The sequence below is a fragment of the Nerophis lumbriciformis genome, linkage group LG35 (genome assembly GCF_033978685.3).
Source record: "Nerophis lumbriciformis linkage group LG35, RoL_Nlum_v2.1, whole genome shotgun sequence".
In the NCBI taxonomy this organism is placed as follows: Eukaryota; Metazoa; Chordata; class Actinopteri; order Syngnathiformes; family Syngnathidae; genus Nerophis; species Nerophis lumbriciformis.
Genome location: NC_084582.2, coordinates 8,311,494 through 8,325,960, shown reverse-complemented (window position 1 = coordinate 8,325,960; position 14,467 = coordinate 8,311,494). Strand labels below are relative to the sequence as shown.

Sequence of the window (14,467 nt, the reverse complement as noted above, 5' to 3'; positions counted from 1 at the left end):
ATCTCGTGGACACATTTAGGACAGCAGTTTCTTCCATTCAAAAGAAACGCAGCTCATTTTATTACTTGGCAAACTCATCAGGTGGGCTTGGGTTTTTGTTCAACTCAACATTTTTCCTTCCTCAAGGCCCATTTTGGTATCGTCAGAAGTCCTGTTGCCTGGCTACAAATCAAAGTTTGGAGTCCAGAGTGATGACCAGGTTCTGAGGACAACCCGACAAGTCTGTACCGAGCAAACACTCGCTGACACGCTACTCCCCCCCCCCAAACGAAATAACCGAATCCCCTCAATCCTAACCTTTTGATATCCCTTTGAGGATGTATTGGTAAATAACACATACACATGGATGTGTGCTCTTGAAATCTTCTGACTTGAGGGGGATTTAGAGGGGCCCATGCGTAAACTCCTCAGGGCAGGACTGACATTAAACAAGCTAAGTGTTTGCAGGATCGATGTGGGGTACTTTGAAGCAGTCATACCTCTGGACTGCCATGTGTCCTTCACAACTGCACAGTCCCACAAGACATATATACATCAGAGACAGCGATGAAGCTCACAGATATGACCACCGGCATGATTTAGACTTAAAAGTTCGCAGAGTTTGATAAACCTAAGCAAGACAGATTTATTTTATAGAAAAATAATCACTGACTGTAAGAGCTCATAACTACATGACGGATTGGTCGTCGGCATTAAAAGCTGGCAGAGTCACGCCGAATGGGTAATATGATGTTCCCGCAAACTGTAATTTATGGGAACAATGTGGCACAACGCAATTCATGATCATCTTATCATAGAAGGGCAGCCAACTCTACAAGGTCACAACTATAGGAACAGGAAAATACGCCGCTTAATATTCATTAAGTCTTCTTCTTATGTGTTGTATACAGAAGAGGGGAGAGACAGGGAAGTACCGTATTTTTCGGACTATAAGTCACAGTTTTTTTCGTACTTGTCGAGTTGTCCTCAGAACCTGGTCATCACTCTGGACTCCAAACTTTGATTTGTAGCCAGGCAACAGGACTTCTGTCGATACCAAAATGGGCCTTGAGGAAGGAAAAATGTTGAGTTGAACAAAAACCCAAGCCCACCTGATGAGTTTGCCAAGTAATAAAATGAGCTGCGTTTCTTTTGAACAGAAGAAACTGCTGTTCTAAATGTGTCCACTGGATGTCACAATAGCAATTCTATTAGGATTAGCAAGAGGTACAGAGTAAAGCGTGGCTGCGGCTCCTCCTCCTCGACCCACATGTAACTTAAAGGGGAACATTATCACCAGACCTATGTAAGCGTCAATATATACCTTGATGTTGCAGAAAAAAGACCATATATTTTTTTAACCGATTTCCGAACTCTAAATGGGTGAATTTTGGCGAATTAAACGCCTTTCTAATATTCGCTCTCGGAGCAATGACGTCACAACGTGACGTCACATCGGGAAGCAATCCGCCATTTTCTCAAACACTGAGTCAAATCAGCTCTGTTATTTTCCGTTTTTTCGACTGTTTTCCGTACCTTGGAGACATCATGCCTCGTCGGTGTGTTGTCGGAGGGTGTAACAACACGAACAGGGACGGATTCAAGTTGCACCAGTGGCCCAAAGATGCGAATGTGGCAAGAAATTGGACGTTTGTTCCGCACACTTTACCGACGAAAGCTATGCTACGACAGAAATGGCAAGAATGTGTGGATATCCTGCGACACTCAAAGCAGATGCATTTCCAACGATAAAGTCAAAGAAATCTGCCACCAGACCCCCATTGAATCTGCCGGAGTGTGTGAGCAATTCAGGGACAAAGGACCTCGATAGCACGGCAAGCAATGGCGGCAGTTTGTTCCCGCAGACGAGCGAGCTAAACCCCCTGGATGTCTTGGCTCACACCGTCCCTTATGCCACCGAAGATGATCAAGAGAAGAATATCGACCCTAGCTTCTCTGGCCTGCTGACATCAACTCCAAAACTGGACAGATCAGCTTTCAGGAAAAGAGTGCGGATGAGGGTATGTCTACAGAATATATTAATTGATGAAAATTGGGCTGTCTGCACTCTCAAAGTTTATGTTGTTGCCAAATGTATTTCATATGCTGTCAACCTAGTTTATAGTTGTTAGTTTCCTTTAATGCCAAACAAACACATACCAATCGTTGGTTAGAAGGCGATCGCCGAATTCGTCCTCGCTTTCTCCCGTGTCGCTGGCTGTCGTGTCGTTTTCGTCGGTTTCGCTTGCATACGGTTCAAACCGATATGGCTCAATAGCTTCAGTTTCTTCTTCAATTTCATTTTCGCTACCTGCCTCCACACTACAACCATCCGTTTCAATACATGCGTAATCTGTTGAATCGCTTAAGCCGCTGAAATCCGAGTCTGAATCCGAGCTAATGTCACTATAGCTTGCTGTTCTTTCCGCCATGTTTGTTTGAGTTGGCTTCACTATGTGACGTCACAGGAAAATGGACGGGTGTATATAACGATGGTTAAAATCAGGCACTTTGAAGCTTTTTTTAGGGATATTGCGTGATGGGTAAAATTATGAAAAAAACTTGGAAAAATAAAATAGGCCACTGGGAACTGATTTTTAATGGTTTTAACCCTTCTGAAATTGTGATAATGTTCCCCTTTAAAAACTGCCGTTTTATGTCTCCCACTTCGAACACATCGTTATTTGGCATCCTTACTCCCCCATAATGTCTCTGTCAAAAATGAGGAAACTTGATTGATTGATTGAGAAGTTTATTGACATCTTAAAGAATTGAATCCATGTAATGCTTTAAAAAGGCAACTTATACTCAGGAGCGACTTATGTGTGAAATTATTAACACATTACCGTAAAATATCAAATAATATTATTTAGCTCATTCATGTAAGAGACTAGACGTATAAGATTTCATGGGAATTAGCGATTAGGAGTGACAGATTGTTTGGTAAACGTATAGCATGTTCTATATGTTATAGTTATTTGAATGACTCTTACCATAATATGTTACGTTAACATACCAGGCACGTTCTCAGTTGGTTATTTATGCCTCATATAACGTACACTTATTCAGCCTGTTGTTCACTATTCTTTATTTATTTTAAATTGCCTTTCAAATGTCTATTCTTGGTGTTGGGTTTTATCAAATACATTTCCCCCAAAAATGCGACTTATACTCCAGTGCGACTTATATATGTTATTTTCCTTCTTTATTATGCATTTTCGGCCGGTGCGATTTATACTCCCGAGCAACTTATACTCCGAAAAATACGGTAGTGTCTTACATTTGAACTAATAGCCTGACCTTACTAAAAAATGTGGCCTGGTGGGAAGGAAATGAGCCATAATCTTACCTACAGTGTAGTGTAGGGTTGTACGGTATACCGGTATTAGTATAGTACCGCGATACAAATGAATCATATTTGGTACTATACCGCCTCTGAAAAGTACCGGTTTACCACCACCCCCGCACCCAATCACGGATTACTTACAAGCAGACACAGTGTGTAGACAGAAAAGGGAGAACCGACCCACACTGGTTTAAATGTACCGTATTTTCCGCACTATTAGCCGCACCTAAAAACCACAAATTTACTCAAAAGCTGACAGTGCGGCTTTTAACCCGGTGCGCTTTATATATGGATTAATATTACGATTCATTTTCATAAAGTTTCGATCTCGCAACTTTGGTAAACAGCCGCCATCTTTTTTCCCGGTAGAACAGGAAGCGCTTCTTCTTCTACGCAGGCAAACCGCCAAGGTAAGCACCCGCCCCCATAGAACAGGAAGCGCTTCTTCTTCTACTGTAAGCAACCACCCGCCCGCGTAGAAGAAGAAAAAGCGCGCGGATATACCGTACGTTTCATTTCCTTTGTGTGTTTACATCTGTAAAAACCACAAAATGGCTCCTACTAAGCGTCAGGGATCCGGTTCATGAAAAGACGCAATCTCTCCATCCGCACACGGATTACTATTTCACAGCAACTGATATTCCTGTGAACCGCACTGTGGATACAACGGGAGCACGTACGGTGAATATTCGCACCACAGGGAATGAGAAGTCATCCTTCACTGTGGTTCTAGCTTGCCATGCTAATGGCCAGAAACTTCCACCCATGGTGATATTCAAAAGGAAGACCTTGCCAAAAGAGACCTTTCCAGCCGGCGTCATCATAAAAGCTAACTCGAAGGGATGGATGAAGAAAAGATGAGCGAGTGGTTAAGGTAAGTTTAAGTTTACGCGAAGAGGCCGGGTGGCTTTTTTCACGCAGCTCTGTCCATGTTGATATACGTATGTTTGTGATTGCACATTTGCGTACATTTTGGGAGTGAACAGAGTTGTTAGAACGCTGGTTTTTAATATATTATTAAAGTTTGACTGACCTATCTGACTGTTTTTTTGACATTCCTTTAGCGCAGTTAGATGCGGCTTACAACACCGGGCGGCTTATAGGTGGACAAAGTTTTGAAATATGCCGTTCATTGAAGGCGCGGCTTTTAACCCAGGGCGCCTTATGGTGCGGAAAATACGGTAACTCAGATATTGGGTTTCACTATGTAAAAGCGCTTTGACTCACTAGAGGAAAGCGCTATATAAATATAATTCACTTCACAAGGATGAAATATTAATTAATTGATTCATTCATTACCTAACATTCAATCTGATTGGTTTCAGAGAGAAAACATTGGTAGAAATGAAATCAGTTCTACACTACAATGCACGTTTATATCGTTTTGAGAACCAGCATCCTCTGAATTTTTTTTTGCCCTAGTTTTTTTCAACATTTTAAAACAAACAAAAAAAGCACAAACACACATTTCCACTGCAGAGGACACTGGTCCTCGGGAGGATATATACTGTACAGACAAGAGAGGGGACGAGCACCGATGTATTGGTGACTCATAGATGCTGTGGTGCAATTAGGCTGGTGTGTCATCCACTTAGCAAAAATGCCTCTCCCCAAAGAGAACTGTCCATTTTCTCCCTCAGAGAAAAATAAATAGCGCCACTAGGTAACTGTGATGACGTTGCCACCAAGCGGTTGAGTTTGTTCCTCTAAGTGCTTCCACAGCAGGTGTGTAGCAGAAGAAAACCGGAAAAAGAAACGTCTTTAAAATCGTTTCCTTTGTAATAATCAGCAGCGCTTTTGTCGCCCTCTCATGCTATAGCACAGGCCTGGGCAATTATTTTGACTCAGGGGGGCCAAATTTAGAGAAAAAACTGTGTCTGGTGGCCTATATATGTATATATATATATATATATATATATATATATATATATATATATATATATATATATATATATATATATATATATATATATATATATATACAGTCGTGCTCATAAGCTTACATACCCTGGGAGAATTTATGGCCATTCTTCAGAGAATATGAATGATAACACAAAAACCTTTCTTCTACTCATGCTTAATGGTTGTGTGAAGCTATTTATTGGCAAACAACTGTTTACTCTTTTTAAATCAAAATAACAAAAGAAAGTACCCAAATGACCCTGATCAAAAGTTTACATACCCCAGTGACTTTGATCTGACAACATGCACAAAAGTTGACACAAACAGGTTTGAATGGCTAATCAAGGTTCCAATCCTCACCTGTGACCTGTTTGTTTGTAATTAATGTGTGTGTATAAAAGATATCAGTGAGTTTCTAAGCTTCTGACAGACCATTGCATCTTTCATCCAGTGCTGCACAGATGTTTCTGAATTCTGAGTCATGGGGAAGGCAAAATACTTGTCAAAGGATCTGCGAAAAAAGGCAATTGAACTGCATAAAACAGGAAAAGGGTATAAAAAGATATCCAAGGAATTGAGAATGCCAATCAGCAGTGTTCAAACGCTGATTAAGAAGTAGAAAATGAGGGATTCAGGTCGACCAGCAAATATTTCAGCCACAACTACCAGGAAAATTGTTTGAGATGCAAAGAAAAATCCACTAATAACTTCAGCTGAAATACAGGACTCTCTGAAAAATTGTGGTGTGGCTGTTTCAAGATGCACAATAAAGAGGCCCTTGGAGAAAAATGGGTTGCATGGTCGAGTGGCCAGAAGAAAGCCATTTCTGCGCAAATGTCACGAAGTATCCCGCTTCCAATACGCCAAACAGCACAGAGACAAGCCTCGAAACTTCTGGAACAAAGTAATTTGGAGTGACACCCGCATTTCAGTTTGGCCGCTCTGGAAACACTCTGTGGAAACACTCTGTGGAAACACTCTGTGGAAACCCTCTGTGGAAACCCTCTCCACCCACACTGCTTGGTGCCTCGTGTGAGCTGCTGTGACTTAGATTACCATAGTAAATAGTAGAGATATCCGATAATATCGGCCTGACGATAATATCGGCCGATGAATGCTTTAGAATGTAATATCGGAAATTATCGGTATCGTTTTTTTTATCATCAGTATTGTTTTTTTTTTTTTTTTTTTAATTAAATCAACATAAAAAACACAAGATACACTTACAATTAGTACACCAACCCAAAAAACATCCCTCCCCCATTCACACTCATTCACACAAAAGGGTTGTTTCTTTCTGTTATTAATATTCTGGTTCCTACATTATATATCAATGTATATCAATACAGTCTGCAGGGATACTAATAGTACTAACCTTTAACAGTTTATTTTACTAATTTTCATTAATTACTAGTTTCTATGTAACTATTTTTATATTGTTTTACTGTCTTTTTTATTCAAGAAAATGTTTTTAAATTATTTATCTTATTTTATTATTACTATTTTTTTTAAAAAGGACCTTATCTTCACCATACTTGGTTGTCCAAATTAGGCATAATAATGTGTTAATTCCACGACTGTATATATCGGTATCGATTGATATCGGTATCAGTTGATATCAGTATCGGTAATAAGGGTTTGGTCAATATCGGAATATCGGATATCGGCAAAAAGCCATTATCGGTCATCCCTAGTAAATAGCAGAGGTGGGACCAAGTCATTGTTTTGCAAGTCACAAGTAAGTCTCAAGTCTTTGCCCTCAAGTCCGAGTCAAGTCCCGAGTCAAGACAGGCAAGCCCCGAGTCAAGTCCAAAGTCAAGACTGGAAAGTCTCAAGTCAAGTCCTAAGTCCTGCATTTTGAGTTTCGAGTCCTTTCAAGTCCTTTTAACCACAGACTAATATATTAACACAGATTGTGTATGCTTTTCAAACGCTGTATTTATTTATTAAAACAAGTGCATTTTAAATTGCAGGAAAGAAAATTGTGCTGACATTGCACTTCATAATAGCACTATTAACCAGTCATTTTAAACATTAACTCATTCCTTTACAGAACAAACACATTGAAAAATAAAGTGCAAATGTACTTATTTGTACAAAAGTGTTAACATTGAAAAAACATGACATATACGTGAACATAACAAAAAAGTTGTACTTTTTATATGTCAGGGCCCTATGCTGCATTGCATTTGCAAAAGACCAAATTAGCCAAGAGTCTGTCAGTCATTTGTGCACGATGGGGGCGTAGTATGATGCCACCATGGCTGAAAACTCGCTCCACTGGAGCACTGGAGGCAGGCACTGCCAAGACTCTCATGGCCACTCGGAACAGTGAAGGAAGAGTCTTCATGTTCAATGCCCAGAACAAAAGGGGGAGAGAGTTGTTTTGGGTTGGTGCACTACTTGTAAGTGTATCTTGTGTTTTTTATGTTGATTTAATTAAAAAAAGAAAAAAAAAAAATTATTTCTTGTGCGGCCCGATACCAATCGATCCACGGACCAGTACCGGGCCGCGGCCCGGTGGTTAGGGACCACTGAGGTAAACAACCAACAGTATGTCAGAAAGCTAGCTAAAACGGTACACATATTCATAATATAGTATACATTTTAACTGACCTTTATTTTACTATTTTTGTCTTTTTTTAGGTGGCTAAAATATGCGGTGCTGCTGACCGCCGTCTAACGTTACGTGTGATATATTGACTAACGTAACCCTGCTTAAAAAAAATCACTGAACAAAAAGTATGAATAAGGTAGTGAACTGCAACAGATTCCCGTGTTTGCAATAACGTTATAACGTTAGCAGTGAGTTTACAGCCTCACTGATTTAACTACACAGCAAATAAAAGTCACGTTACTTAGCCAATAAACGTTATCTTACATTCAAAACTTACCGTTCTTTGTGCAACTTCAAATGCCGGACGAAGTTGGAAGTTGTTGCCTCTCCATCAGTAATTTTCGAACCGCATGTGTTGCATACTGCAAACCGTTTTGTGTTGACCACCTCGTAATTTTTATACCCAAACAAAATTATTTTAGGTATCATTTTTTGTTCACTGGCGTGTGGTTTGGACATGTCTTCTTCGTTGGTTGTCCTGCAATTTGATTGGATGAATGCTGTGTGATGAAAACAAAGTACGGTAGATCTAATTTGATTGGCTGTTGTACTGAGACCACACCAGCTGACACACGCAACGCTGATAGACAAGTACACAATGAAAAATACGGAGCGCTCCCGAATAACTTTTTCATCTTTGGGTTTTGGGGAAAGTAGCAAGTCATGTCAAGTCATGTCAATTCAAAAGGCTCAAGTCCAAGTGAAGTCACAAGTCATTGATGTTAAAGTCTAAGTCGAGTTGCAAGTCTTTTTACATTTTGTCAAGTCGAGTCTAAAGTCATCAAATTCATGACTCGAGTCTGACTCGAGTCCAAGTCATGTGACTCGAGTCCACACCTCTGGTAAATAGTATATCATGCAAAAGCGCAGATTCCAACCATTGAAATACTTTGTATAGTTCAAGACTTACGGTCATTTGAAAACATCACTGCACATCATAATGGCAGCTACAGTTTTGATTTTAAAGATCTAAAAAAATTATTTGGGAATGTCCGGCGGGCCAGATTGAAAAGCTTAATGGGCCGAATGTGGCCCCCCGGGCCTTAATTTGCCCAGGTCTGCTATAGCATCTCCAAGTCACACAGAAAAAAAAAAAAAGTGCTATATTCTTAAGGCAAACCATCCTCGGAGAAAATAAAACAAATACATGGCAGGGAGTGCAAACAAAATGGTTATACTAGGAATAGGCATGATAACCAATTAAATGATTATTAATAAATCAACTGTGTGAAATTGTTGATTAATTCCATCTTGAAGCAACTGAGGCAAATGGAGTGTGGTGTGAAAAACGGATGCCACCATGTGATGATGCAAGTCAATTCAACTAACACGACGCGGGTAAAGTCTTGGCTGTGACAGGCAGGCCAGGAGTTTTCTACCATTTTCCTTTTCCAAATGTAGCCGCTGAGCAGTGACACGAACTGGAAATACAGTCATCTGCTACTAGTCTGGGGGACGGCGTGGCGCGGTTGGGAGAGTGGCCGTGCCAGCAACCTGAGGGTTTCTGGTTCGATCCCCACCTTCTACCAACCTTGTCTCGTCCGTTGTGTCCTTGAGCAAGACACTTCACCCTTGCTCCTGATGAGTCGTGGTTAGGGCCTTGCATGGCAGCTCCCGCCATCAGTGTGTGAATGTGTGTGTGAACGAGTGAATGTAGAAATAGTGTCAAAGCGCTTTGAGTACCTTGAAGTAGGGCTCGCGGTTTTGTCTCTGTACGATATAGAAAATGACTATATCGTGATATTCGAGTATACGTTCTCACGCAGTTGCTTTTAGCTGCAGGCATTACACTACAGGCTTTTCTCACTCTTTCCTGTCTCTACTTCTCACAGAGACATAAACAAGCGCACCTTCTTACATACGTCACATACGTATACGCCCTCGCGGAGCAGAGATGTAGCAGCATGGGTAACGTTAGCTGTGGTGCGAGTGGTAATACGAGAGAAAGAAGGTGAATTAATTCCCAAGAAAAACAGCACAGGGTCCATCGTCTGGCGGTGGTTTGGCTTCAAGTGGGAATATGTCGAGCAGACAACCGTCATTTGTCAAGTGTGGGGCGAAAGCGTTGCTCCAAAAAGTAGCATTACTGCTAATTTGTAGCATCATTTGAAAAGTCACCCGCTAGAGAATGAAGAGTGCTTACTCCGCATGTCAACATCTCCGTTCGGTGCCACACCAACAAAATGCCGAGGCAACCATTTCCACATCAACACCGTATGAAAAAAAAAATACGACATAAGGAGATAACATCCGCCGGAACCTACCACATAGCGAAGGACGTACACAATTTCATTTCCTATTATGCAGCTCATTTTTATTTGACAGTTATTGAAATATCTTGTGTGACATCATGCACAAAAGTGCACTTTATTTGTTTTAAACTATTGTAGTGGCGTTCTGTACAAAAAGTGCACTTTAATTTAGTGTTGATGATATGTCATCTTAGTGACATCATGCACAAAAGTGCACTAATAGCTTGTTTTAAATTGACAATCTTGTACTTTCTGTTTTGGAAATGACATGAATGTTTGTGCCACTGCTTAATAACTGTTTAATTAATACAGTTTTGGTAAATTGACTTATTTGTGACTTCCCTCTCTGCATGAAAGTTTAAAATGAGCAAATATTAATGCAGTGTGAAGAAGAATGTTTTAATATAGACACATAGAATCATCATACTGCTGTGATTATATGCATCAGGTGTTCATTCAAGACTAAGGCAAAATATCGAGATATATATCGTGTATCGCGATATGGCCTAAAAATATCGAGATATTAAAAAAAGGGCCATATCGCCCAGCTCTACCTTGAAGGTAGAAAAGCGCTATACAAGTATAACCCATTTGTGTACAGCTCTGGTAATGGGTACATACCTGCACAAATGTACTTAAAAATGTAACAATCAAAATAAATATGCCTTTATTTTGTTTACTAGGGCATGCATATATAATATGCATTAGTTTGACCATTTAAAAAAAAATTTTTTTTTAATGAAATAGGTTTATTTCGGTCATATAATCAACCATTAACCATTTTGTGTGACCAGTTTAAGAGTACAGACTATACATATTTAACAATCATACACATTTACACACAAAAGGAAAATAAAATAAAAAGCATGACCGAAAAAGGAATAGGCTGAAGCCAAAGCTTATATTTGCCTATCCTAAACCTTCACTGAAAATAAGATTACCTGGAACATCAACGTTTAAAAAAAAAAAAAAAAATCAAAATCAATGGGATGAAAGTAATTGTTACTATATTTTATAATTTTCAATTATTTCACCTTTCAATGTTTTCTTAAACCTTAACAAAGAAGTACATGTCTTCAGCTCATCACTGAGCTTGTTCCACTATTTAACTCCTAAAACTGAAATACATTTGTATTTAATATTAGTTCTTGCTTTACCTATTTCAAAAATCAATATCCCCGTAAATTATAGTTTTCTCCTCTTAATTGAAATAACCTAAGAATACAAGCTGGAAGGCTGTTGTTCTTTACTCGAAACATCATTTCCATTGTTTTTAAAAACACAATATCTGAAAACTTTAACACATTAGAACTTATAAATAATGGATTGGTATGTTCATAGTAGCACACTTTGTGTATTATTCTAATGACCCTTTTTTGAAGTTTAATTATTGGGTCTATGTTTGTTCTATAAACATATCCCCAAACTTCAACACAATATGTTAAATATGGAAAAATAAAAGAATAATATAATATATGCAGACATGTCTTATTCAGCATGTGTTTTACTTTATAAAGAAACCATTTCAACGATCAACGATAATAAAAAGGAGATGCTTGGAAATAGCATAAAAGTGCCCCCAAAAACTTGGAAAAACGCGATTCATAGCGCTACTCTTTGGTGTAACCATCATGGGCGTTCTGTTCAGGTATATTTCCTTTATATTTTGATAAATCATCATACATAGGTATTGATCAATCTTTAAGCTGTGTGTATTTGATTTCAGTTTGCTTTTGACATCTTGTTTAGAATTGTAGTTGAAACTTTTACAACCTTGTGTTGCGCTCATGATGGCGTAACCAAGCTAGATTATTTAGAATATTTATTCCCTTTTTTACATTTAGTATATTTAAATATACTGTGTTTTATGCTTTTTTTCTTTTTGGAATACGTACTATACATATAATACAGTAAAGTATTATATGTATATAATAATATAATTATGTTTCCAGCAATACTTTAATTTTGCCTTTGAAAGTAACACTCCAATGTCCATTAGTGGAGCTGTACACATTTATTCTTGTTTCTGCCGCAGCTTCTCCAGTTAGGCGACAACACACTGCGGGCGAAGCGAAACTTAAAGGCCTACTGAAACGCACTACTACCGACCACGCAGTCTGATAGTTTATATATCAATGATGAAATCTTAACATTGCAACACATGCCAATACGGCCGGGTTAGCTTACTAAAGTGCAATTTTAAATTTTGCGCGAAATATCCTGCTGAAATCGTCTCGGTATGATGACGCCTGCGCGTGACGTCACGGATTGTAGAGGACATTTTGGGACAGCATGGTGGCCAGCTATTAAGTCGTCTGTTTTCATCGCAAAATTCCACAGTATTCTGGACATCTGTGTTGGTGAATCTTTTGCAATTTGTTCAATGAACAATGGAGACAGCAAAGAAGAAAGCTGTAGGTGGGAAGCGGTGTATTGCGGCAGGTGTTGTGCCGGATAACTCACCCGCGCCGTAGAATGCACCCCTTGACTGTTGTGCCGGATAACACAGCCGGTGTTTCATTGTTTACATTCCCGGAAGTTGACAGTCAAGCTTTACCATTGGCCTGTGGAGAACTGGGACAACAGAGACTCTTACCAGGAGGGCTTTGAGTTGGATGCGCAGACGCGGTACCGTGAGTACACATGCAGCTGCGGCTTCCAAACATTTGATCGCTTGTCCGTACGTGCGTGCCGCTATGTGCATGTCACGTACGTAACTTTGGGGACTTTGGGGAAATATATGTGCTGTATGAACTTTGGGGAGGTGAACGGTACTTTGGGCTGTGGGATTGAGTGTGTTGTGCAGGTGTTTGAGTTGTATTGGCGGGTTATATGGACGGGAGGGGGGAGGTGTTTGTTATGCGGGATTCATTTGTGGCATATTAAATATAAGCCTGGTTGTGTTGTGGCTAATAGAGTATATATATGTCTTGTGTTTATTTACTGTTTTAGTCATTCCCAGCTGAATATCAGGTCCCACCCGCCTCTCACAGCATCTGAATGGCTCCCACTGCCCTCTAGTCCTTAACTCTCACTTTCCTCATCCACAAATCTTTCATCCTCGCTCAAATTAATGGGGAAATTGTCGCTTTCTCGGTCCGAATCGCTCTCGCTGCTGGTGGCCATGATTGTAAACAATGTGCAGATGTGAGGAGCTCCACAACCTGTGACGTCACGCGCATATCGTCTGCTACTTCCGGTACAGGCAAGGCTTTTTTTATCAGTGACCAAAAGTTGCGAACTTTATCGTCGATGTTCTCTACTAAATCCTTTCAGCAAAAATATGGCAATATCGTGAAATGATCAAGTATGACACATAGAATGGACCTGCTATCCCCCGTTTGAATAAGAAAATCGCATTTCAGTAGGCCTTTAAATCACTCGCCGTGCCTCAAAGTCACTCACACAGCGGCAAAATCCTGATTTGGCAGGAACAAGTTAAGGGCGCAGAGGGGGGGGGGGGGGGGGGGGGGGAGAAGTCAGCACTCGCCAATCAAAGGCTCAGTATGCTTTAAGTTTTCTCATTTGTGAACCAGATCAGAATTTAGCATTTTGTCTGATTTTCTAAATGGAAGTCAATGCCAGCTGAACGAAATGCTTTTTTTTTTTTTTTTTTTTTAGCTTTCTGCAGACTGATTGGTGAGCATCTTCTGCCAGGCTTTGGTGGACATTTGCATCTGTGAAGACCTGTCCTTATCACGTTCCCCGTCTCCTGTCAGTTGTCAGCCTGCCAATGGGTGGCTCGCATTGGCAGATCGCATTTGAATCACACAACATCAGTGTCGCGCATGTTTACGGCACTGGCGGCAGAGGCGTGGGGACTGCAGCACGAATGGCGAGGACAAAAAAAACACACAAACATGTCTCCAAGGTCCATCCATCCATCCATCCATCTTCTTCCGCTTATCCGAGGTCGGGTCGCGGGGGCAGCAGCTTAAGCAGGGAAGCCCAGACTTCCCTCTCCCCAGCCACTTCGTCCAGCTCCTCCCGGGGGATCCCGAGGCGTTCCCAGGCCAGCCGGGAGAGATAGTCTTCCCAGCGTGTCCTGGGTCTTCCCCGTGGCCTCCTACCGGTCGGACGTGCCCGAAACACCTTCCTAGGGAGGCGTTCGGGTGGCATCCTGACCAGATGCCCGAACCACCTCATCTGGCTCCTCTCGATGTGGAAGAGCAGCGGTTTTACTTTGAGCTCCCCCCGAATGACAGAGCTTCTCACCCTATCTCTAAGGGAGAGCCCCGCCACTCGGCGGAGGAAACTCATTTCGGCCGCTTGTACCCGTGATCTTGTCCTTTCGGTCATGAGCCAAAGCTCATGACCATAGGTGAGGATGGGAACGTAGATCGACCGGTAAATCGAGAGCTTTGCCTTCCG

At 40.8% G+C, this 14,467-nt stretch overlaps 1 protein-coding gene across 5 annotated transcripts in view; it reads right to left on the bottom strand.

The window, feature by feature from the left end:
* The window catches only part of unc5a (unc-5 netrin receptor A), a 595,272-nt gene that overhangs the window by 311,842 nt on the left and 268,963 nt on the right, over nucleotides 1-14,467 (bottom strand). The window lies entirely within an intron of this gene.